A 25,000-nucleotide genomic window follows, 5' to 3' on the forward strand; every position below is an offset into this window, starting at 1 on the left:
TCTCCTAAATTCACCAAACGTTAGTCTGACCCATGTCATGTCAGGTGTCATTGTAAAGCTCTCTCTCTCCTGAACAACGATGTAGGCTACAAACATTGTCATCTCCTCCGTATCAGCAACCAATCGTAAAAGTAGGATTTACATTAACAATCTATGGAATTCTACAGTCCAAGTCTTTAAAGGCCGTTTTCTCAGAAAGAGTTTTTCAGACTCAGACTCTGAGCTAGAAATCTCCACTTACAGACACCAAACCTTCCACTTTGATCCCTTTCTATATTCTGAAGGTTTTTACATGAGGGAGATTGTTGATATATCATTCACAGCCTGATTTATACAACATTTTATTCCTAAAAACATGGGAAAATTGGATTTTTTAGGGCTGGTGACAGTATTTTCTCATTTACAGAGTGATAAAAAGAGATATCCAAAATCCTCCTCTGTAAAAACTTCTGACTCTAGTATGTCAACAAAATAAAACAAGAATTTAGAAAGTAGCTTTATCTATTGTTCAGATTTCAGTTCTGGAAATGTATGCAAATTAGCGCATATTTCATTAGATATTGCCTCATTTACATATTTAAACATACAATTTGACAAAACTTGTAATACAAAAAATATTTGTCTTAATGTGAGTGATGAACTTGGGAAGTTTCATGGTGAAATCTGTTAGTTAAATTTTTTTACCCTATTCACCTGTAGTGTCTCCATCATGTTTGATGGATGTGATGAGGACGGTTCATCATGAAACATCTTCTCTGTGTGTGTGTGTGTGTGTGTGTGTGTGTGTGTGTGTGTGTGTGCTGCCATTAGTGGTTAAGTTGTTCCCGTTTGTTCTGCCTGTTGATGCCTCGGCTGCTGCTGACGGCCGTTTATAAAGCCATCACGGCCCCGATCGATATATCGGACGGCAGCTGTGTGTGTGTGTGTGTGAGGACTTGTTGTCTTTATTGAATGAGCGGCGGCCGATGATGCAGAGATGAGATCTGATCTGAGATCTGTGCTGTCGGCTGCAGAGTAAATGGAGGGAACTTGATCCTCCATCATATGCTGCACGTCAAGCGTTTGTCATGTAGTCGATGGAGCAACTCGAAGCCTGTCTGTTGCTGTGAGTGCTCTTCATCCATTAAGCTCTTTAATTACAATAAGATAGATACCTGCTGGATTCACATGGCTCCACTGTCTCAGCCTCCTCACTGTGTGTTGTTGTGCGTTGTGTGTTGTTGTTGCTGCTGCAGAGGAGAGCGTACAAACTTGTGACTAATGCTGTAGCTGTGTGATTGAAAGCAGAGCTGATGGCTGCTGCTGCTGCTGCTGCACTGCAAAAACTCCAAATGTTTCCAAGAGTATTTGTCTTATTTCTTGTCAAAATGTCTCATTTCTAGTCAAAACTAATCTCTTTCCACTTAAAATAAGACTCATTACCTAAAAATTAACTTGTTTTTAGATCATTTTCACTTGTTTCAAACTAAGAAATAAGTAGAAAAATCTGCCAGTGAAAGGAAGTTTTTTGTGCTTGTAATAAGAAAGAAAAACTTGCTCCACTATCAGATTTTTCTACTTATTTCAAGTAAAAATATGCTTGAAAAAAGTAAAAAGTGTCTTAAAAACAAGCTACTTTTTATGTGATTTTACATATAATGAGATTAGTTTTGACTAGAAATGACAGTTTGACTAGAAATAAGACAAATATTCTTGGTAAGATATTGAGTTTTTGCAGTGTGAGACTGCACTCACTGCAAGTCAGATAGAGGAGATAGAGTTATATCCAGGGTTCAGGATGAGATGCTTCAGACCAAGGTTTTTATAGTTCTAAAATGTTCATTAGTTTTTTTTTGTCGTAGTTTTTCAGGCTTTAGGAGAAAGCCTCTGAAGATGAACTTCCACATTTGTGGGATTTTTTTCCCTTTTAGTTGCATCCCATAATGTTCCCATCTGTGTAACTTTTTCCTGCGAAATATGACTGAAGGCATGTGTCGACACACCCACATGAGTTTAGGGCTGCAACTGACGATTATTTTCATTATTAGGCCTATATATTACAATTATGTAAATGATCAGTCAATGAGTTGTTAATAAAATGTTGAAAAACATCATTCAGTGTTTCCCAAACCACCAGACGACGTCCTCAAATGTCTTGTTTTGTCCACAAACCAAAGAGAGACTCAGTTTATTGTCATAAAGGAACAAAGAAACCAGAAATATTCACATTGAAGAAGCTGGAATCAGAGAATTTGGACTTTTTTTTCGTTATAAAACGACTCAAACTGATTATTAGATTATCAAAATAGTTTAGTTTCATTTAATAACCTATTATTGTTCAATTAATCGATTAATTGTTGCAGCTCTACATGAGTTGATGACATAAGGAGCTAATTAAAAAAATGAATCGATAGTATTAATCAGTCAAAGTTCTTGTTCTGGGTTAATGGTTAAACAGTTGATCTGTGGCGTTTTCTTCCTGCAGCTTCAGACGTCTCTAAGAAAACTACAACTAAGCTGCTGTTATCTGACATTCAGTTAAGTTAGAGTTTGTTTTGCATCATTCATTGTATAGTACTATAGTAGTTTTTATTTAGTTTTGGAAAAGTCATTAGCTGTTGTAACTAATTGTCTTTAGTTTTAGTGAACTATAAAAACCCTTTCTCTAGTTTTCTGCTGGATAAATCCTCCTGGAAGCTGAAGTTGAATCTTTTTAACGTTTGTGCACTTGTTGTTTAATTTACATTTGCAAAGTTAATAGGCATAAAGAAGGAGAAGAAGGAGGGAGAAACACGCCTTCCTCCTCTGAGTGCCGACCGTGGGTTTTGCCCGCTCAGATGTCTTGCACTTCCTGTTGAGAAAGCGTGGGCAAACAAACCCTCCTCTGAGACCGTGTACTCAAACAGGAAATTTGCCACTTTTCTTTCTGCATTTAAAAGTTGCTTTTCATGTTAAAGTGATGCGATGATGAGAGGTTGTACTACTGTATATAAAAAGAGCTGCAGCAATGAAACAACGTCAAAGTTGAAGTCCACAAAGCCAGAGCTGCTGAATGTAATGGAGGTTAATTGTGTGTAAATTGCCGGCCTCATGGACAACATCGTGGCTTTGACATCGGACACATGTATAACTAACTACCCATGCATGTGGTCCGGTAGGTTGCACAAAGCGGATCACACAGACAGACAGAGGAGGAATTACCCCCTTTCCCAACCGCACTGGATTGTAATTTTCCCATCACCGCGGTGAAATTTTTAGCATGTGGTGGGAGTCGGAGGAGGAGGAAGGGGTGCAGAGTTACAATTACACCCAACAGAGAGAGGAGAGGAGAGGAGAGGACGATGTGCCAACAACAGGAGGAGGAGGAGGAGGAGGACAGGGATGAAGAGGAGGAAGAGGAAGAGGAGGAACTGGGAGATTCAGCACCAGTTTGTTAAAAAAAAAAAAAAGGGGTGATTGTTCTGGCTCCACAGACGCTGCACAGAGTCTCAGTGAAGGATAAACCAGCTGCTAATGGAGGTTTAACTTTGTGGAATGAGGCCGAAGACAGAGGCTTCTCTCTCTCAGCATCATCATCATCATCGTCACCACGGATACAGCAGCAGCAGTTTGTCCCGTCGGTCCTGAGCTGATGGAGCCGCACGGAGATGGGTCGTCATGTGTGTAAGTCTTTGTGCGTTGTTGTGTTGCAGCTACAAGGACGTATAGACGTTTAGAGGCCCGGCTGGAGGTTTAGTATAGTCGGTGTTTGTTATGTAAAGTTGCACACTTCAGTTTTTCTGCTTGTTTATGTTCTTGCAAGTTAAAGTTAAATGAGATGATGATGATGTGTTTCAGGTCTGCTTTAATTAGAAAAAGCTTCTATCTTCTATCCAAAGTGTTTGTGTTCCACAGATGAAGGATGTTTTTTGCTGTTGGGAGTTCAGTTTAAGACTTATATTAACACAAATATTCCGCTTACTTCTGCTTTAAATAGTTCTATCTTCCGACAGCAATCACTTCTATAGAGTGTTTGGTCTGAAACACGGGTCTGTCAGTCACTCTGCTCTGCTCTGAGCCCAGGAGAAAACTTTCCTTGTATCCTACAACCTTTATCCAAGGGGGCAGTTGTCGGTCTGAGAAGTGAAGCTCACTTCCGCGTTCAAAAAACTGCAATCCCCTCGGCTTCCTCTGGGGGCTGGTGTCAGAAAGCAGCATTCTCCATAGACCCCCATGTTAAAATCGCCGACTTTACATCCTCAGTAAACATGTTAAAAGCCTGGTGTCAGAACGTTTTTTGGTCTCAATCGATAGTTTCTACCCCCACACACACTCTGAGGGGGGTGAATGTTTTTTTAACTCTACCGTTTTACTGTTATTAGGTTAAAACTCTGGCCAATTAGGGCGCGGAAACGTTGAGTGACAGGTCCGAGCAGCTCCGTGGACAGCTGCTTCGAGGCCAGTGGGCGGGTTCTCGGCCGGCCAATCCAACATGGCGCTGTTCAGGCCGCCATATTGGAGTCACAAAAACGACTCCCCAGAACCAATGGGTAGGCTAACTTCACGGATGCTACGTATCAATGGAAAGATTAGAAAATAAGCTTTAAAATGATACCCTAGTCAGAGTCATACATTTGATGGTTTTCGAGATGTGGCCATTTGAATATCGATCTTTCACTCTCTTATTCCGTTCTAAAATCTGAGAAAATTGCAGTTAAAGTTTTTGCCGGTGACTCTGGCATCTGTTCCTGTACCACGTGATTACACGCACCCTATACGACCCCTTGTTGTCATAGAGGCATAATTCAATGACCCTCGGAAAGCAGAGAATCTCACAATTCAGATGCTTTTTACAGCTCGTCTCTATCATAAACGGTTCAGAAGTTGTCATGTTTTGTTGACATTTTGTAAAACATGTGCAAGCGTGTACGTTCGGGTTAGCATCGATGCTACGTTCGGTTTAGCATCGATGCTACGCTCTGTTAGCGTCGATGCTACTCGGTTTAGCATCTGTTTCTGTACCCGTCCCTTCTCGTCATAGAGGCACCATTCAATGACTGTCGGAAAGCAGAGAATCCCGCGATTCAGATGCAGTTTACAGCTCGTCTCTATCATGAACGGTTCAGAAGATATTTCATGTTTTGCACCGAAGCAGCACTCATCACTCATCTTCCGACAGCAATCACTTCTATAGAGTGTTTGGTCTGAAACACGGGTCTGTCAGTCACTCTGCTCTGCTGTAAGCCGAGGAGAAAACTTTCCGTGTATCCTACAACCTTTATCCAATGAGGAGAGAGAACAGCATAAAGGGGCGGTCCTCTCTGTGTGTAAATGTGGTGACGTAGGGACGAGGGCGGGGACTGCTAACTCCATCTGATGACAGGAAGTTAGACAAAACCACCAGATCGCTTACTTCTGCTTTAAATATGTAGGAGACAGGAAATGTGAAATGTGAAATGAAACGATTGATGCTGTTGTTTTTATTTCTGTTTCTGTCAATATCAGGCTGCAGTCAACAGATAGTTAGCTTAGCTTAGCTTAGCTTAGCTTAGCTTAGCTTAGCATAAAGACTCGAAACAGGGGGAAACCACTAGCCTAGCAAACCCATGTTTGAGAAGAACACAAATAACCCTGCACAATTTTATTTTATTTTTGATCAATACTCCTTCCGTTTTTCATTGTTGAGATTATTACAAAGTTCCCATTTGATTTGAAACAAGACAGATTGTTTTATGCCGAGCTGTGAAGTGATGGTTGATTAATTGATCCTGATTTATATCACTGTAAACTTTAGAACTGCAACAATTAATTGTTTAATCGAACAACAACCGATTATTAAATCAATCGTCAACTATTTCAATAATCGAATAATCGGTTTGGGTAGTTTTTTAAGAAAAAAAAAGTCCAAATTCTCTGATTTCAGCTTCTTCAATGTGAATATTTCTGGTTTCTTTGTTCCTTTATGACAATAAACTGAGTCTCTCTTTGGTTTGTGGACAAAACAAGACATTTGAGGACGTCGTCTGGTGGTTTGGGAAACACTGACTGATGTTTTTTAACATTTTATTGACCAAACAACTAATCGATTAATCGTTTAAATAATTGACAGATCAATCGATAATGAAAATAATCATTAGTTGCAGCCCTAATATACTTCATAAAGGTTTGTGTTTTTTATTGGTGCAGCAGAGTCGTTTCCTCTGAGCTCAATAATGTTGATTTGTGAGGTAGCAGCTCTGTTCTCTCTCTTTAAGAAAATAAAATAGAAAAAATCTTCCACCTTTTGCTCTTTGCAGTAAAACAGTTATAAAACAATTAAGCTAACGAGAGAAGGAGGTGGAAAGTCAAGCATTTTTTTATCAGATGAATTAGATAGAAACCTCAGTGAGGCCCAGAAGGGACGGCTAATTGGTTTAGGACACAGAGCAGTGAGAGAAAAGAGAGGTAGTAGGTAGAGAGACAGTGTTACTCAGTGGTGGACAGTAACGGAGTAAAGTTACTTGAGTACTGTACTTATACATATCCAGAGGATTTGTACTTTACTTGAAGTATTAGATTTCTTTGGTACTTATTACTCTTACTTGAATACATTTCTAAGACACTTTTACTCGAGTTAATTGCTAGGAAGGCTGAAAAGTACTGGTTACTTTCAGGTCTGCTCTTTTTTTTCTAAAATCCTATTGGACACAAGCTGTGTGTTTGTCAGAGAAGGAAACCCTAACCCCTGAAAGCAGCACATCAGTGCAGCTGCTTTCAAAGAGTTCATTCTCACAAACAAGAGTTAAAAGATCCTTAAATTCATTTAGAAAAAATTAGAAATGTACTCTTACTCTTACTTTTACTTAAAGGGAGGAGTTTCTCCGTCGGCAGAACGAAAAAATCCGTGACAATAAAAAAGTCTCATATTAATGTGGATGAATCTACGTTACCCACACTTGTTAAAGCAGAAGTAAGCGATCCGGTGGTTTTGTCTAACTTCCTGTCATCAGATGGAGTTAGCAGTCCCCGCCCTCGTCCCTACGTCACCACATTCACGTGCATCCCTTGGCTGCACACACAGAGAGGACCGCCCCTTTATGCCGTTCTCTCTCCTCATTGGATAAAGGTTGTAGGATACAAGGAAGTTTTCTCCTGGGCTCAGAGCAGAGCAGAGTGACTGACAGACCCGTGTTTCAGACCAAACACTCTATAGAAGTGATTGCTGTCGGAAGATACAACTATTTAAGACTTATATTAACACAAAAATATCGCTTACTTCTGCTTTAATGGCTCCATTTTCTATAAATCTATGGTTTTGTCTCTATGGTTATTTTGTTATTATTAGTGGTGGTGGAGATGCTGGTCGAGCCGACCAGCGTTTCTTTACTTTCGGTTTCGTGGCGAGTCATGAGAATAACGCCGCCGAATCTCCGTTTATGGTGGGAACTACGACGGTATGTGATCGTCTTCCAACCTCTGACTTTAATTCTTGATGAATGAAAACATGAGTCTGTCTTGCGCCGGTCAAAGAATTTCACGGTGCGGAGGCTCATAAATGTAGTGTGAAAACACTTCGCTTTTCCAAAACTCCTCGTTGTCCCTTTAAGTACCTTTTAGAAGCAAGTACTTTTTTACTCTTACTCGAGTAACATGTCGACCGAGCTACTTTTACTTGCAACGGAGTAAATTTTGACCAGTAGTATTTGTACTCTTACTCAAGTACTGGGGTGGAGTACTCTGTCCATCTCTGGTGTTCGTACACTGCAAAAACTCAAAATCTTTCCAAGAATATTTGTCTTATTTCTTGTCTAAATGTCTCATTTCTAGTCAAAACTAATCTCTTTTCATTTAAAATGAGACTTGTCACCTAAAAATTAACTTGTTTTTAGATCATTTTCACTCGTTTCAAACACATTTTTTACTTGAAATAGGTAGACAAATCTGCCAGTGAAAGCAGGTTTTTTGTGCTTGTAATAAGAAAGAAAAACTTGCTCCACTATCAGATTTTTCTACTTATTTCAAGTGAAAATCAGCTTGAAAGAAGTAAAAAGTGTCTAAAAACAAGCTACTTTTTAATGTGTTGAATCTTATTTTAAGTATAATGAGATTTGTTTTGACTAGAAATAAGACAAATACTCTTGGTAAGATTTAGAGTTTTTGCAGTGTATGGTGCAGTACTACTGTAGCTGCAGCTGAAGTTCATCGATGTTGCAGTGAAGTCCAGTGTGAAGCAGCTGTGACTGTTTGTCTGCGTATCGTCAGACAGAGACACGACCCGCTCCAGTCCACCAACCAACCAACCAACAGCTGCTGGACTCATTGGAATCACCCAAGCCTTTGTCCATTGTATAAGTGTGTGTGTGTGTCTGTGTGTGTGTGTGTTTGTGTCTCAGTGTGGGTGTACGTACACGCCGCGGTGCTGCTCAGGTTACTCATTCCTGCTCTGGCTCGGTCAGGACTGTGTCTCACTATTTAGCAGCAGCAGCAGCAGCAGCACGGAGGCAAAGCACAGTGAGTGAGCGACTATTTATAGCTCACTTCTGGCCTACTTGGCAACAGGAAGGAGATGAAGACAAGGAAAGGAACTATGGAGGCCAAGGAGGGACAAAACAGAAAATAGAACATCCAACTGGAGCAAAGTCACTTAGTTTTACTTCTGCTGCTGCTGCTGCTGGACACTCAGAGTTTGAAAGTTTCTCCTTTTCAGACAAAAACTCTGAATAATAAATGATTCACTTCCACAGAGAAGCCTGGTTTTGTCACCGTGGCTGCAACTTCATCTGTCAAACACCAGAAAACACATTAAAAAATCCCAGCAAATGTTTAAATTCTCCCACTTGAGATGCTTTACCAGACGGAGCAGGCTGCACTTGCAAAAACTCAAAATATTACCAAGAATGTTTGTCTTATTTCTAGTCAAATGTCATTTCTAGTCAAAACTAATCTCATTATACCTAAAAATATGTATATTTATACATATACATGCATAGTTATACATAAAAAGTAGTTTGTTTTTAGACACTTTTTACTTATTTCAAGTCTATTTTCACTTGAAATAAGTAGAAAAATCTGCCAGTGAAAGGAAGTTTTTTGTGTTTGTAATAAGTAAGAAAAACTTGCTCCACTATCAGATTATTTCAAGTGAAAATCTGCTTGAAAAAAGTAAAAAGTGTCTAAAAACAAGCTACTTTTTAATGTGATGAGTCTTATTTTAAGTAGAATGGGATTTGTTTTGACTAGAAATGACATTTTGGCTATAAATAAGACAAATACTCTTGGTAAGATTTTTGAGTTTTTGCAGTGCACATACATAGTTAAACTGTAAGTAGCTTGTTTTTAGACACTTTTTACCTCTTTCAAGCAGATTTTCACTTGAAATAAGTAGAAAAATCTGATAGTGGAGCAAGTTTTTCTTTCTTATTACAAGCACAAAAAACTTGCTTTCACTGGCAGATTTTTCTACTTATTTCAAGTGAAAATTAGTTTGAAACAAGTGAAAATGATCTAAAAACAAGTAAATTTTTAGGTGATGAGTCTTATTTTAAGTGAAAAGAGATTAGTTTTGACTAGAAATGAGACATTTTGACAAGAAATAAGACAAATATTCTTGGAAAGATTTAGAGTTTTTGCAGTGTGGGTGTGTAGTTCCTCCCTCCCAGAGCAGCAGAGCCTCAGCTCAGCTCTTCATGCCATGGATTCCTCAACATGTTGCTGAAACGTTTCCTCAGAGACTCGGCTGCTCCATGTTGTTGACGATATCTGCAGATCCAGTCTGATGCTGCGTTTAGATGTTTGAGCTGCTGCTGCTGATCCGAGGTCAGGAGGTCATGTTGATGATGAAACCATGAGACGACTTTAGCTGCTGTGGTCGTCCATGCATGATGAGCTCGGGGTTGGAGGTTTGTCTGCTCATGACAGTTATAAAGAGATTTAAATACAAACATTTATTTTGAAGGAGCTTTAACACAAACATCTACCTTTATACTGTATGGAGCTTTAACACAAACATCTACCTTTATACTGTATGGAGCTTTAACACAAACATCTACCTTTATACTGTATGGAGCTTTAACACAAACATCTACCTTTATACTGTATGGAGCTTTAATACAAACATCTACCTTTATACTGTATGGAGCTTTAATACAAACATCTACCTTTTATTCTGAAGGAGCTTTAACACAAACATCTACCTTTTATTTTGAAGGAGCTTTAACACAAACATCTACCTTTATACTGTATGGAGCTTTAATACAAACATCTACCTTTATTTTGAAGGAGCTTTAACACAAACACCCTGAACCTTTAGCTGCAGGATTTAATGCATTGCACTGCTGCCCTGTGATTGGCTGAATTCGATTGCATGTATAAAAAGGTGCACAGAGGTTCCTAATAAAGTGTGTATACAGTGTGTGTGTGTGTGTGTGTGTGTGTGTGTGTGTGTGTGTGTGTGTGTGTGGTTGTGCAGCAGCAGCAGCAGCTCTTGTTGTTGTTGTTGTGTAACGAGTGGATTCTCCAGCAGCTCAGTTACTCTGTGTGTGTGTGTGTCTGCGTCAGTCATCATGAGACGCTCATTAAGCTTCTCAGTCGTCCTCACGTCTGGTTGGATTAACTGTCCAAGCAGCAGCTGACTGTACGGCCCACCGTGTGTGTGTGTGTGTGTGTGTGTGTGTGTGTGTGTGTGTGTGTGTGTGTGTGTGTGTGTGCATGCTCACGTGAGTATGCATGTGTTGCAAGGGAAGCACCATCATCATCATCATCAATGTTCCCTCTAATTTTCAAAACTCCTGAGCAGAAATTCAACTCCCCTGATGAGCTGCTTGAGCGACTGTGAGCGCACTGCAAAAACTTACCAAGAATATTTGTCTTATTTCTAGTCAAAACAAATCTCATTATACCTAAAATATGTATATTTATACATATACATACATGGTTACACATAAAAAAGTAGCTTGTTTTTAGACACTTTTTACTTATTTCAAGTCTATTTTCATTTGAAATGATGAAATGAAATGTAGAAAAATCTGATAGTGGAGCAAGTTTTTCTTTCTTATTACAAGCACAAAAAACTTCCTTTCACTGGCAGATTTTTCTACTTATTTCAAGTGAAAATTAGTTTGAAACAAGTGAAAATGATCTAAAAACAAGTTAATTTTTAGGTGATGAGTCTTATTTAAAGTAGAAAGAGATTAGTTTTGACTAGAAATGAGACATTTGGACAAGAAATAAGACAAATATTCTTGGTAAGATTTTGAGTTTTTGCAGTGCGACAGCTTGAGCATACACAGTAGCTACGTCCACATGCTGGTGCTATGGCCTCACCTCTCCAACTCCAAATATCAGTACTATTGGCTATTACTATAATGATTAATAACAGATTATTTTGACAACATTACCTAGGCTACTCCATATCTAGGTCAGTTACAGTTAATGATAACAAAATACAATGTTGTTTTGGCAAAATATGAAAAAAATAACTAACATCAAGTTGATGTTATCAACGCTTGGCACTAGCATTCTTGATATGAATAGTAATAATAATTCTCAAGCAAAAACTTAAATCGTAGTAGTTCAGTGGCGTGCACTGGGGGGGGGGGGGGTGGGGGGGGGGCAAGGGGGGCAGTCGCCCCCCCTAAAGTGCCCCTGGGAGCCAAAACACGCCTTAAAGTGTCCTCTAGGAGCCAAAACGTGTGCTAAAGTGTCCTCTAGGAGCCAAAACGTGTGCTAAAGTGTCCTCTAGGAGCCAAAACACGCCTTAAAGTGTCCTCTAGGAGCCAAAACGCGTGCTAAAGTGTCCTCTAGGGGCCAAAACACGTGCTAAAGTGCCCTCTAGGAGCCAAAACGTGTGCTAAAGTGTCCTCTAGGGGCCAAAACACGTGCTAAAGTGCCCTCTAGGAGCCAAAACGTGTGCTAAAGTGTCCTCTAGGGGCCAAAACACGTGCTAAAGTGCCCTCTAGGAGCCAAAACGTGTGCTAAAGTGCCCTCTTGGAAGTGCCCTCTTGGAAGCCAAAACTCTTCAGTAGTACAGCGGCTAAGCATGAAAATTGTGCACTTTTTGAAAGAAACATGAAACTTCTACCATAGTTAGTTTATGCCATGAGGTTTATTTTAAGATCGGGAGGGAAGTCAGATTTGACCTCTGAGGCCCGGGAGAGGTCAAATCCAAGATGGCCGCCAATAATATTCAAAAATGCCTATCGCTGGAACCAAACACAGTAGAAAAACACTTAAGGTGTCATTTCCCACTAATTTTTGGGTGCCCATTCTGTTGGTGATACCTTTGAGACCAATAGAATTCAAAAAAATGCATTTAGATCAATGTGGAGGTCAAATTATGCAGACATAGGGAGGTGAACAGTGCAAAAAGGTAGTTTATTTCCAAAATAATAGCCTAACAGTGATGATGATGTTAATAATGATGATAATAGTGCCAATAATAATAATCATTATCATAATAAGTTCTTTTTTTTAACTGATTTATTATTAACTCATTGGCTGCCAGCCATTTTCACAGCAGAGAGCTGCATACTGCCAGCCGTTTTAGAGCATTTTTTACAGACCCTTTCAAGACCCACAGAATATTGTGTTCATGTAAACATGTAAACACCAAAACTACCAAGAGTAAGAGTAGACTCTCTTCTTTCATTAGGAAAAAAAAGTTTGTTTCTACCTTTTTCCATTCTTTAGTAAACGGCAGTAGAACATTGGCTGTTTTCGCCAAAAACACCTGTTTTTGACCAGAACACATTCAAGAAAATGCATTTATGTAAAGGTGCAAATCTGCAATTTAATAATACTGTCGCCCTCCTCTTTCCGCGGAGAGAGGGGTGGTGTCCGACGCTGTGTGGAAGCATTGCGAAGGCCCATGGAGGGGAGTTGACACAATGTGCTTTCGCCCAGTACTCTGAGTTCTCAATTTCAACCCAAACCCGAGTAAGGCCGATGGGTCGGGTTGGTTTGGCACGAGATGCTGTGTGTATCTCCAAAAAAACCACAATGTTTTTGTGGCCGAAATTGAATCAGTTTCACCCACTGATAAGGTGCTGCTGCGTCACCGGCACCATCTGCTCTCGCTGCAAAGAAAGCATGTCACTTTTTTAGTTTAGTTTTCTTTTTTTTTGTTGGGCTGGGCTGGGTTTGGCCAGACAACTAATGCTGGTGTATCGAGCTCTGTCGGGTCCGGGCTTAAAACCCACGGGCCGAGTCAGGTCGGGTTGTAATTTTCAGGCCCGTTGAGAACCCTACTTTGAATGTCAAAGTGAAGAAATGTAATGAAGTGCAGGTAAACAGAGTAACTATTGGCACTTTTCCACTACACAGTCACGGCACGGCTCAGTAAAGGTGCTTTTCCATTACAGCTGAGTTCTCTAGTTCCTCCTCAGCAGGGGTGGGGGGATCGCAAGGCCACACTGTTTCTCTCTCTATTTTCGATCTTCTCGTCAGCTCCAAACTCACTTGTCTGTTCCTCGATTACGGACCACAGCGTGGTTTTCCACACAGCATCATTTAACTCGGGTGAAGGAATAACAACGGTCTCGGTGCAGATGAATTCTCATGTCGGACATCGCGCTCACGACTCTTCCAGTGACAACGCTCTGCCCAATCAGTGGAAGGCAGTCGGCTGACGTCACGTTTTAGGTATGGCCGTTCCAGGATTGAGGACTACGGCCCTCTCCAGGAGCCGAGCTGGTCCTCAAAGGGATGAGGGACGGCCGCAAGGGTGGCTGGTGCCCTGAGGGGACCTCTACACGACGCTGGCTGGCCCTCTATAACAGGAACCCCGCCTGGCTGCATCCCACCGGCTGGCGGTCAGCTGGGGGCAGTTTGGGCTCGTAATGATTATAGAAGGTGGCGGACCAGCTGCTGATGCAGAAATGGGTCCGTATGGGCTGTATCATGTCATAGTACTCACGATGGCGCCTGACGTGCAGGTAAACACGGAAAGCCGTATGACCCAGTAGCCAAATGCCTCGTCATCTAATTAGTGACACACATGAATGGATGAACGAGATTCCCACTGTCCCTACCTACTATCTAGCGAAACCCCCTGACAACCGGCTTTTGATTACAGCGAGTAGAGTCGTTGGTGACAGGGTTGGCGCGTGGCCGGATGGTGGTCCGCCGGTCCTCTCCAATCTCGCACCGCATGTTTGTGGAGAACCTGGTGCTAAATCACTTGCAGACGACCTGATTCTGGGTCAGGGTTTTGTACGTAGCAGAGCAGCTCCCTCGCTGCGATCTCTAGAAAGTCAGCCCATGATCCAAGCTTTTGTCGGTCTGAGGGCGTGGGCCCCCAGTTGGCAGTCCCCCTCATCCCTCACCGGTGGACTAGGGGCACGGTGGCAGCCCTCAGTCAGGCAAGGATAGAGGAGGAGGAGCACCAAGTGGACCGGAGCCTGAGAGCCAGGGAGAGAGTAACAAGCGGCTGTGGTGTACTAGTGCCACGAACAGAGCCGAGAGACAGTGTCTCTTTAACTCATTGGCTGCCATTGATGTCTATAGACATGTTGTTTCTGTTTAACTTCAAAGTCACTGTTCTGCTTGACATGTTTCTTTCCACAAAAAGCTTGTTTTCTCAGTGTTCTGGTCAAAAACAGGTTTTTTTGGCGAAACCAGCCAATGTTCTACTGCCGTTTACTAAAGAATGGAAAAAGGTAGAAACAAACTTTTTTTTCCTAATGAAAGAAGAGAGTCTATTCTTTCTCTTGGTAGTTTTGGTGTTTACATGTTTACATGAACACAATATTCTGTGGGTCTTGAAAGATCTGTAAAAAATGCTCTAAAACGGCTGGCAGTATGCACCTCTCTGCTCTGAAAATGGCTGGCTGCCAATGAGTTAATAATAAATCAGTTAAAAAAAAGAACTTATTATGATAATGATTATTATTATTGGCACTATTATCATCATTATTAACATCATCATCACTGTTAGGCTATTATTTTGGAAATAAACTACCTTTTTGCACCGTTCACCTCCCTATGTCTGCATTATTTGACCTCCACATTGATCTAAATGCATTTTCTTGAATTCTATTGGTCTCAAAGGTATCACCAACAGAATGGGCACCCAAAAATTAGTGGGAAATGACACCTTAAGTGTTTTTCTACTGTGTTTGGTTCCAGCGATAGGCATTTTTGAATATTATTGGCGGCCATCTTGGATTTGACCTCTCCCGGGCCTCAGAGGTCAAATCTGACTTCCCTCCCGATCTTAAAATAAACCTCATGGTATAAACTAACTATGGTAGAAGTTTCATGTTTCTTTCAAAAAGTGCACAATTCCCCTTGATTTGAGGGCTTAACCGCTGTACTACAGTGGCGAGAAAGCGCTATGTGCCCTTTTTTTCCCAATCGCCCCTGCCCTTCAAAAACTCTGTGCACGCCACTGTAGTAGTTGCACTACAGACCACGGTTAAGGTCATAAATTTCACAATTCGAAGCGCACATTAGGGAGAAATAAACAGTAAACTAGTCGGGGATATTTGAGTGTGCAACTTTTTTGTCTTCTGGGCAAAGAGGTGGGGAGCAGTGTGCAGTTGCACAGTAAAACACCTTAGAGGGAACAGTGATAATCATCATCATCATCAACAACAACAACATGCTGCCTTGTGTTTGTGCTCTGCTCTGCTCTGCTGAGGAGTTCCCCCATGCAGCAGCCAGCAGCTCCTCTAGCTCCGATGGCCGCCGGCTCGGCTCGGCTCTAAATGAGGAGATGACTTCATGTTTCAGTCCCACTCTACTCTCTCTGATTGTGGGTGCAACTGGAGGCAAAAAGCAAAAAGCAAAAAGCAAAAAGCAAAAAGCAGCCGAGGCCTTATAGGGAAGTGAGCATCGAGGTATTTCACCTTAATCCGTGGCAGGAATGTGGCCTTCAGGCCCGAACTCAGGAAGTGGAAGCAGGGAATTAACGTACGGAGGTGGACGCACACACACACACACACACACGCACACACACGGCCTACTGGAGAAAAACCCACAATGTGTCCACTTCCTGTTGTGTGTTTTTGTTTTGTTCATGCTCGCTCATCGTCTCTGTCAGAGAGTGTGATGTCGTTAGAGTGATGCTGGAGCCAATCAGGTCCTTATAGAAGAAGAAGCTCCATCAAGGCCCTAGTCAGTTACCGCTCAGAAGAAGCTTAAAGGGATAGTTCAACATTTTGACAAATTGGCCCATTGCCATAATCCCTATAGTCATAGCAGTAGGTTCGTTACCTTTAATTGTCGGTGCAAGCTGTTTTTAGAACGGCGGAGCAGAGCCGTGAGCTGCTCAGAGCTACGCTACGGAGGCTCATTATGGGATTTCTTGGTTTCCCTTCGTCAAATTCATCAAATACACAATCCAACAACTCCACAACGCTCTGGTGGACAAGTTGTGACCTGCACATTCACCACGCTATGAGATAATAACACAACGTTACCACACAGAGTTGTTTTAGAGGGAAATACAGAGACTGCTTGATGAAAAACTGTCCCTGAAGGCAACGTGCATCAGTGGTTTTGCATGAATTTCCCTCTAAAACAACTCTGTGTGGTAACGTTGTGTTATTATCTCATAGCGTGGTGAATGTGCAGGTCACAACTTGTCCACCAGAGCGTTGTGGAGTTGTTGGATTGTGTATTTGATGAGTTTGATGAGGGAAACCAAGAAATCCCATTAGCCTCCGTAGCGTAGCTCTGAGCAGCTCACGGCTCTGCTCCGCCGTTCTAAAAATAGCTTGCACCGACAATTAAAGGTAACGAACCTACTGCTACGACTATAGGGATTATGGCAATGGGCCAATTTGCCAAATGTTGAACTATCCCTTTAATAAAGCCTTCCAAAAAAATAATATTGAAGTGATTTCACTGGAGTAACCTCAGCTTGATCCAGTGTAAAAATCTGAAAATCTCAGCGTCCCTCCGCTGGGATTCAGACATGCAGCTACTTCTTATTATTATTGAGACATGTTTTGGGAAATCAAATCCTCACAGTTAGAAAAGTAAATTCACATCATCATCTGTTTTTTTGTTTTGTTTTGTTTATTTTGCCAGAACAAAGTCACGACTGAGGATTTTCCAAAGATCTCTCAAAACTGTTTTCAGTGGAACTACTTTTTCCAAGAAAAATCAATAGATCAATGTGCAGATTATACATAGTTTCAGTCCAAAATGACGTCTTCATGCTTCTTGTTTTATCCAAATATTGAGACAGAAGTTGAATTTCCTGCAAAATGCAACAAAGAAAAGCTGCCTTACTTAAGATTTTAGGAGCGCAAACAGAAAATGTAGGTGTGCACACTGTGAATCAACTTGTACAGCAAAAATATTGGCAGTTCTTTTTCATTTCATCAGTCCTGTAATGACAGATACCATAATCTGTGAGTCATAAGACATGAGACACATGGGGAATCTGGTTGTTACAGTAGCTTTTGTAACATACAAGGTAGGGATGTCACAATTACTTGTTTCCACAATTAATCGTGGTATTAAACGCCACAATTAATTGATCGTAAACATTCCTAAATACCGTCACTTTACGAAAAATATTATGTTGGAACCGTATCAGCAGATGTGGCGCCAAAGTAAAGGTAAATGCTCAGATACTGGTCCATTTCTCTAACGTAACTCTGAATTGATGGGAATTTAAATGTTAGCGTGTCATTTGTAATTTTAAAAAAATGATTAAAATAAACTTAAACAATTGGTATAGATGGCAATTAATGACTTATATATTATATTTCAAACACTTCCCCCGGGAGATTAATAACTGGTCCTGTATTTAGAGATTAGTAATTTAAATGATTTTTTTTTTGACCATATTTGATTTTACACATTCATAGTGTTGGGAAATGTATTGATGCATAACAATCATGATAATCGTAGTACCGTGATTATTTCTCTGACAATAATCGTACCAAGAAAATCTATAATCGTGACATCCCTAATACAAGGTAAAAAAGTAGAAGAATATGCAAATATAGAGATATAAAAACGATGTAAGACAAACATATAGTTATGTAGCAATAAATACAGGAATATACAAGAATAGAAGAAAATGATCGCCCCTTGTGTTTTAAAACAAAAAACTAAATAAAGCTGCAAATTTACTGGTTGCACTTGCGCAAGTCGATGACAAATGTATTTGCACCGTCTCAAATTTTAGGGGCAAAATGGCTCCAACTCTGGGCAGACTAGACATGACTGAAATATATTAGTATCTAAGATTATTTTATCATCAAAAACAGTTCATTTTCAACTCAGTGATGTAATTGTTTGTGTGTTGTAAACCGTTGTCGTCAGTGTGCTGTGCCTGCAGGAACACTGAGATACTGTTGTCGTCATTATAGTTGACAGTGGGTTGTGGTTGGAGTTTTCCACTATTTTTGGTTCCACAGTATAAAAACACTTGAGTTTTACACACAGACAGACACACACACACACACACACACACACACACACACACACACACACACACACACACACACACACACACACTGTCTGGTTTAAGGTGAACCGGCCCTTTAAGAGCCGATCACTAACAACAGCAACAGCAAAACTTTACTGTAGTCCTGAACAACGAACTTCTCGTCTCTTTAATAGTCTCTGTAATAATCTACATGATCTCCTGCCACCACCATCATGCTTCTGTATATGCCAGTGTGTGTGTGTGTGTGTGTGTGTGTGTGTGTGTGTGTGTGTGTGTGTGTGTGTGTGTGTGTGTGTTTGTATGTGCAGCAGTGTGTTCTGTGTTTAAGTTGACACAGCTGGTGGGCAGGATGTCAGCTTCAGGCCTCTGTGTCTGTTTGTAATTCTCCCCTTGGAGAGCAGAGCAGCCTTCCTCCGCTATAAATAGGCTCTGTGTGTGTGTGTGTGTGTCTGTGTGTGTGTGTGTGTGTGTGTCTGTATGTGTGTGTGTGTGTGCGTGTGTGTGTGCGTGTGTGTGCCCCACCTCTCCTCTTGTGTGCCCAGAGAGATTGATGTTCCCCCCACACAGCATTTCCGTGTGTGTGTGTGTGTGTGTGTTTTATCTTTTCCATGTCCACTGTTCCATGTCTGGCTGTATTTGCTCTGTACATCCAGTGTGTGTGTGTGTGTGTGTGTTTGATGGTGGTCGTAATGATGATGACGGTCTGACACACACACACACACACACACACAGGTTGTATCAGAGACAGGAAGTCCTCGTCTTCCCATCGTTCTTCAAAGGGATAGTTCAACATTTTTTTTGCAAATTGGCCCCATTGCCGTAATCCCTATAGTCGTAGCAGTAGGTTTGTTACCTTTAATTGTCGGTGCAAGCTGTTTTTAGAACGGCGGAGCAGAGCGGCGAGCTGCTCAGAGCTATATGCTACAGACAGAGTTGTTTTAGAGGGAAATACAGAGACTGCTTGATGAAAAACTGTCCCTGAAGGCAACGCGCATCAGCGGTTTTGCATGAATTTCCCTCTAAAACAACTCTGTGTGGTAACGTTGTGTTATTATCTCATAGCGTGGTGAATGTGCAGCTCACAACTTGTCCACCAGAGCGTTGTTGTGGAGTTGTTGGATTGTGTATTTGATGAGTTTGATGAAGGGAAACCAAGAAATCCCATAATGAGCCTCCGTAGCGTAGCTCTGAGCAGCTCACGGCTCTGCTCCGCCGTTCTAAAAATAGCTTGCACCGACAATTAAAGGTAACAAACCTACTGCTATGACTATAGGGATTATGGCAATGGGCCAATTTGGCAGAATGTTGAACTATCCCTTTAAGCTCATTAAAAAAATCCATGTAACAGAGTTTCTCTCCTTCCTCCTCCTTCTCTCTCCTTCTACATCCATCATTCTTTCCTCTCTGAGGAGGAGGTTCAATGTGAGTGTGTGTGTTTACAGCTGTGTGTGTGTGTGTGTGTGTGTGTGTGTGTGTGTGTGTGTGTGTGTGTGTGTGTGTGTGTGTGTGTGTTCTTTCTTCATCTTATTGCCCTATTCCACGTCTCCCATGCATAAAATTGGTGCCCACACACACACTTCTTTATCTCGACAGTTTCCTGTAGATAAATACAAGATGGGGCGAGATGCAGCATGTGTGTGTGTGTGTGTGTGTATTTATGTGTGTTTGTGTGTGTGGTGTTGTGTTGCTCATGGTTTTCCCTCCTGTGTGTGTTTCCTCTCTGCAGACCAGTATAAAGGAGGGACTGTTGCTGAAACAGACCAGCTCCTTCCAGAGGTGGAAAAAACGCTACTTCAAGCTGAGAGGCCGAACTCTCTACTACGCCAAAGATGCCAAGGTAAAAACCTCCACTTCCTGTTAGAGCTGCTGTCTGAGTTTACACCTCTGATCTCAGGAATCATGGTTTTTAATCCGACAAATCACTTTTTTCTTTAACTTCTACAGTCAAAGTTTTACAGGAGGAGCAGCTTCACTCATCATGTGTCGGTGTGGTGTGTTCATGTGCAGCCTGCAGCTTGTTAGCTTAGCATAAAGACTGCAGGGAAACAGAGGAACAGTTTGATTTCTCACCTGGATAAAAGTGCAAACATATTGAACAGGCTTTGTACAAATGTAGATGAAAAAAGAGCCACAGAATCAGTGGCGGCTGGTGGTCAAATTAGTTGGGTGGGCTAATAAATAAATTATACCCATTAAATGGTTAACACAGCTAAAAGTTAGGGTTATCCCATCTCAAAAAAGTATAGCAACTAACTAGGCCTACACACTGCATTAAGTAGAAGGGTCTAGTCCAAAAAAAAAAAAAAACTTCACCTGGTTCTCTCACACATACACACACAGTCTCTCTCTCTCTCTCTCTCACACGCACGCACGCGCACGCACACACGCACACACACACGCACACACGTACAGTACGCACGCACGCACACACACCCGACGATATTGCTCAATTAAAAAAAAACAAACAACTAGATTCTCCACTTCGTTCATGTTAGCAAAGACAGTTTAGAGCAGTAAAGTAATGCTACCTGTGATGCTAGCGCCTAGCGCCGCTGTTTCTGTCTTCTCCCTCCCACAACAACACAACTTTTCCTCCGGTTCCTGTCATTGGTCTGAAAACAGCGGTGTTGGGCTAAATGAAATTAGCCCCAATGACAAGTGAACCAAGGGGGCGGGACATGACGCCTGTCAATCATTGACCCTACGTCAGCCCGCTGCTGATTGGTCAGAACCGCTCGGCCTGTGGGCTGAATGAAATTAGCCCCAACAGTCGGTCAATGGCGAGGGCGGGACATGGCACCTGTCAATCATCCACAGTCGGAAAATGAATGAGAGCAGACTCGGTGAGCTGGGGCTGATTAAAAATAGCCCATATCCTGTGTTTTGCTTGAAACTATTTAATATTGTTGCCAGTTCCGATTTTACTAAGACTTAGAACAATCTTTTGTATGTTATTTAGAGAATATAATATAGGCTATATATAATATTTTTTCCTCATCTTTTGTTGTGTAATGCAGGGAGGGCTTAGCCCCACTAGCCCATTGATACCAGCCGTCACTGCACAGAATGAAGAAATAGAATAAAATAAAATATCTTCATCCATCTGTAAGAGACTAATCAAAGCAAATGATGTTCTAATGAGTAGAGCAGGTGTTCAGTACAAGCTTAAAGGTTAAAGTTCAACATTTTGGCAAATTCACCCATTGCCATAATCCCTATAGTCATAGCAGTAGGTTCGTTACATTTAATTGTCGGTGCAAGCTATTTTTAGAACGGCGGAGCAGAGCCGTGAGCTGCTCAGAGCTACGCTACGGAGGCTCATTATGGGATTTCTTGGTTTCCTCTCATCAAACTCATCAAATACACAATCCAACAACTCCACAACGCTCTGGTGGACAAGTTGTGACCTGCACATTCACCACGCTATGAGATAATAACACAACGTTACCACACAGAGTTGTTTTAGAGGGAAATACAGAGACTGTTGATGAAAAACTGTCCCTGAAGGCAACGCGCATCAGTGGTTTTGCATGAATTTCCCTCTAAAACAACTCTGTGTGGTAACGTTGTGTTATTATCTCATAGCGTGGTGAATGTGCAGCTCACAACTTGTCCACCAGAGCGTTGTGGAGTTGTTGGATTGTCGCTGATGCGCGTTTCCGTCAGTTTCCCGCCAGTTTTTCTGCAAGCAGTCTCTGTATTTGCCTCATTCTAAAAACAGCTTGCACCGACAATTAAAGGTAACGAACCTACTGCTATGACTGTAGGGATTATGGCAATGGGGCCAATTTGACAAAATCTTGAACTATCACTTTAACTGCTAATCGATGCAAGCCCAGTTGAAGCTTGGTAGCCAAGCTAAAGAACTTTTATTTTTCTTGTCTTTGGTCGGTTTCAGGCTGAGAATTAAATCCTAGTGAGATGAGTCCAGGCTTCAACACCCACGGGTCGAAGCGGTTTTTAATTTTCAGGCCCGTTGAGAACTCTATAGTAAAGACGGGAGCAGCTCCTTGCCAGTGGATAAGCAAACTGATTCTTTGGAGGAGCGAGTTGAGAGACAGCTGTCGTTAAGTGTCATTCAGTAAGTTATGTCACTTTTGATGCAAAGTTGACATTGTTTGAGATGTTTTTGTTCTGACAACTTGACATAAAGACAATTTAAACTGTCATAGCAGACCTAATGGCCAAACTTTAAAAATTATGTCAAGTTGTCAGAACAAAAACATCTCAAACAATGTCAACTTTGCATCAAAAGTGACATAACTTACCCAATGACACTTAACCACAGCTGTCATAAGTATTCAATGATGTTTATGACAGCTGTTATGTCATGGTTATGACAGTGTTATGTCAATCTTATGAATACCTATTCAAGTCAAGTGTTACCAACCGACAGTGGTGGACAGTAACGGAGTAAATTTACTTGAGTACCCTACTTAAGTACATATACAGAGGATTTGTACTGTACTTGAGAATTAGATTTCTTTGGTACTTATTACTCTTACTTGAATACATTTCCAAGACAAATATTTTTACTTTTACTCGAGTTAATTGCTAGGAAGGCTGAAAAGTACTGGTTACTTTCAGGTCTGCTCTTTTTTTTCTTTTCTTTCTAAAATCCTATTGGACACAAGCTGTGTTTGTCAGAGAAGGAAACCCTAACCCCTAAAAGCAGCACATCAGTGCAGCTGCTTTCAAAGAGTTCATTCTCACAAACAAGAGTTAAAAGCTCCTTACATTCATTTAGAAACAATTATAGTCATTCATTGATGTGAAAAATAAGAAATTTACTCTTACTCTTACTTTTACATAATTTACTTTACTTTTACATTACTTTAAATAAATTAAAAAGCATGCTTTTGGATACTTAAACCAGCACTAAGTAACTTTTCAACCTTCATAAAATATTTTCGTAACTTTTGTGATGATACATCGACTTACAACAAGTTGAATGACACCTCTGTCGTGGTCTGAGGGGGTCTGTATCTCTTTCTCTGGCACTAAGCAGCTTTGAGGAGCATGGTAGGAACCCTGCTCTCACTTTACTTTCACTTTCACTTTTGCGAGTCACAACAAGGAGGGAACAGGCAAAACCGCACTTTAGCAATGGATTATGTTTGTGTTTTCACTTTGAAATGATCCACTGGAAACAGAAACTTAGTTTTGATGTCTTCTGTTAATTTTAATGCAGGATATGTACAGGGCTTCACGCTAGTGTTCATGGGAAATGGAGTCTTCCTTCAGGCAAAACACTACCGCTTTGGTCCACAGGCACCGCCAAACTCAACCAAAACTGAAAGTTCTTTAGTACTGCTTTAAGTACCTTTAAAAGCAAGTACTTTTTTACTCTTACTCGAGTAACATGTTGACTGAGCTACTTTTACTTGTAACGGAGTGAATTTTGACCAGTAGTATTTGTACTCTTACTCAAGTAGGGTCGAGTACTCTGTCCATCTCTGCCAACCAAACTAGCACCAGGTTCTTATTGGTGGAGAACTCAGCTGTTAACAGGCTGCAGCTGCCTGGACTGTAGTTTGGGTTTTTCCTTCCTATGTAACATGATCCATGTTCCTGAACCTCTCTGTCCTGACTCCCAGCTCCTGATTGGACTCGTTTTCATCTTCTTTAATCTTCTTCAACTTAATTTTCTTCCTCTGTTTCACATTAAAGACTATTTTTTTTTTTTTTTAACCTTGAACCTCTCTCCCTCCTGTGTTTCTAATCTAACCTCCCTGCTCTGGAACATGTTTGTGTGTCTGTACCTGTGTGTGTGTGTGTGCGTGCTCTAGTCCGGCAGTGCTCTGGCACGCTGGCAGGAGCGAGCGCTGCGCCGGGTGTCCAGGAGTCGCGTGTGCTGGCGAGTTCTGTCCGTGTGCTGGACGGGCGCTCGCCGCTCCCCCCCTCCTCTGGGCGCCAGCGGATCTGAGGAGGGACTAGTGAGAATCCGGGTCAGCAGCTCGGCTCAGGGTCTCTAGACTGTAGACTTATAGACTACAGCACCGCAGCTCCACGGCTGGCTGGGATAGAGGCGGTGCTGCGTTCATGTCACACACAGTCACAAAGTGAAACTCATCACTCAGTACGTTCACATGACAGCTGAAAAAAAACGAATGATTGCCTCAATCTGACGACGATAACTGGACAATTAAAGTGCGTGTGAACGCGTTATTAGTCTAGTACCAGACTTCTCCAAATCCGACTAAAGGTACAGACACGGATACAGCACATCGAGTTGAATTTGCCAGAATTTGCATAATCACGACTCGACCTCTGCTATGATTTAACCAGCACTATAGTACTCTGAAGCTGGGAGGTAAGGGACACATGGAGCAGAGTTTCCCAGAATGCATCTCGCGGCTGTACAACAAAAAGCTGTTTTATTTCCCGCTGTAGCGTTGTTATTACGCCACTTTATTAACTTTTAAAGGGACAACGAGGAGTTTTGGAAAAGCAAAGTGTTTTCTCACTACATTTATGAGCCTCCGCACCGTGAAATTCTTTGACCGGTGCAAGACAGACTCATGTTTTCATTCATCAAGAATTAAAGTCAGAGGTTGGAAGACGATCACATACCGTCATAGTTCCCACCATAAACGGAGATTAGGCGGCGTTATTCTCATGACTCGCCACGAAACCGAAAGTAAAGAAACGCTGGTC

At 41.5% G+C, this 25,000-nt stretch overlaps 1 protein-coding gene across 5 annotated transcripts in view; it reads left to right on the top strand.

Moving 5' to 3' along the window:
- Positions 1 to 25,000, top strand: part of dgkh (diacylglycerol kinase, eta) — a 106,972-nt gene that overhangs the window by 5,168 nt on the left and 76,804 nt on the right. For 3 of the 5 annotated variants that reach the window (XM_085766074.1, XM_085766073.1, XM_085766076.1), the window contains exon 2: positions 20,070 to 20,180. The gene's annotated coding sequence lies outside the window, so the exon portion shown is untranslated. Of the gene's footprint in view, positions 1 to 20,069; positions 20,181 to 24,132; positions 24,292 to 25,000 lie in introns of all 5 variants that reach the window. The other 2 variants (XM_085766071.1, XM_085766070.1) reach the window with 1 other exon arrangement.

The sequence above is a fragment of the Trachurus japonicus genome, chromosome 21 (assembly GCF_045865225.1).
Source record: "Trachurus japonicus isolate A0001 chromosome 21, Traja_1.0".
Taxonomy (NCBI): Eukaryota; Metazoa; Chordata; class Actinopteri; order Carangiformes; family Carangidae; genus Trachurus; species Trachurus japonicus.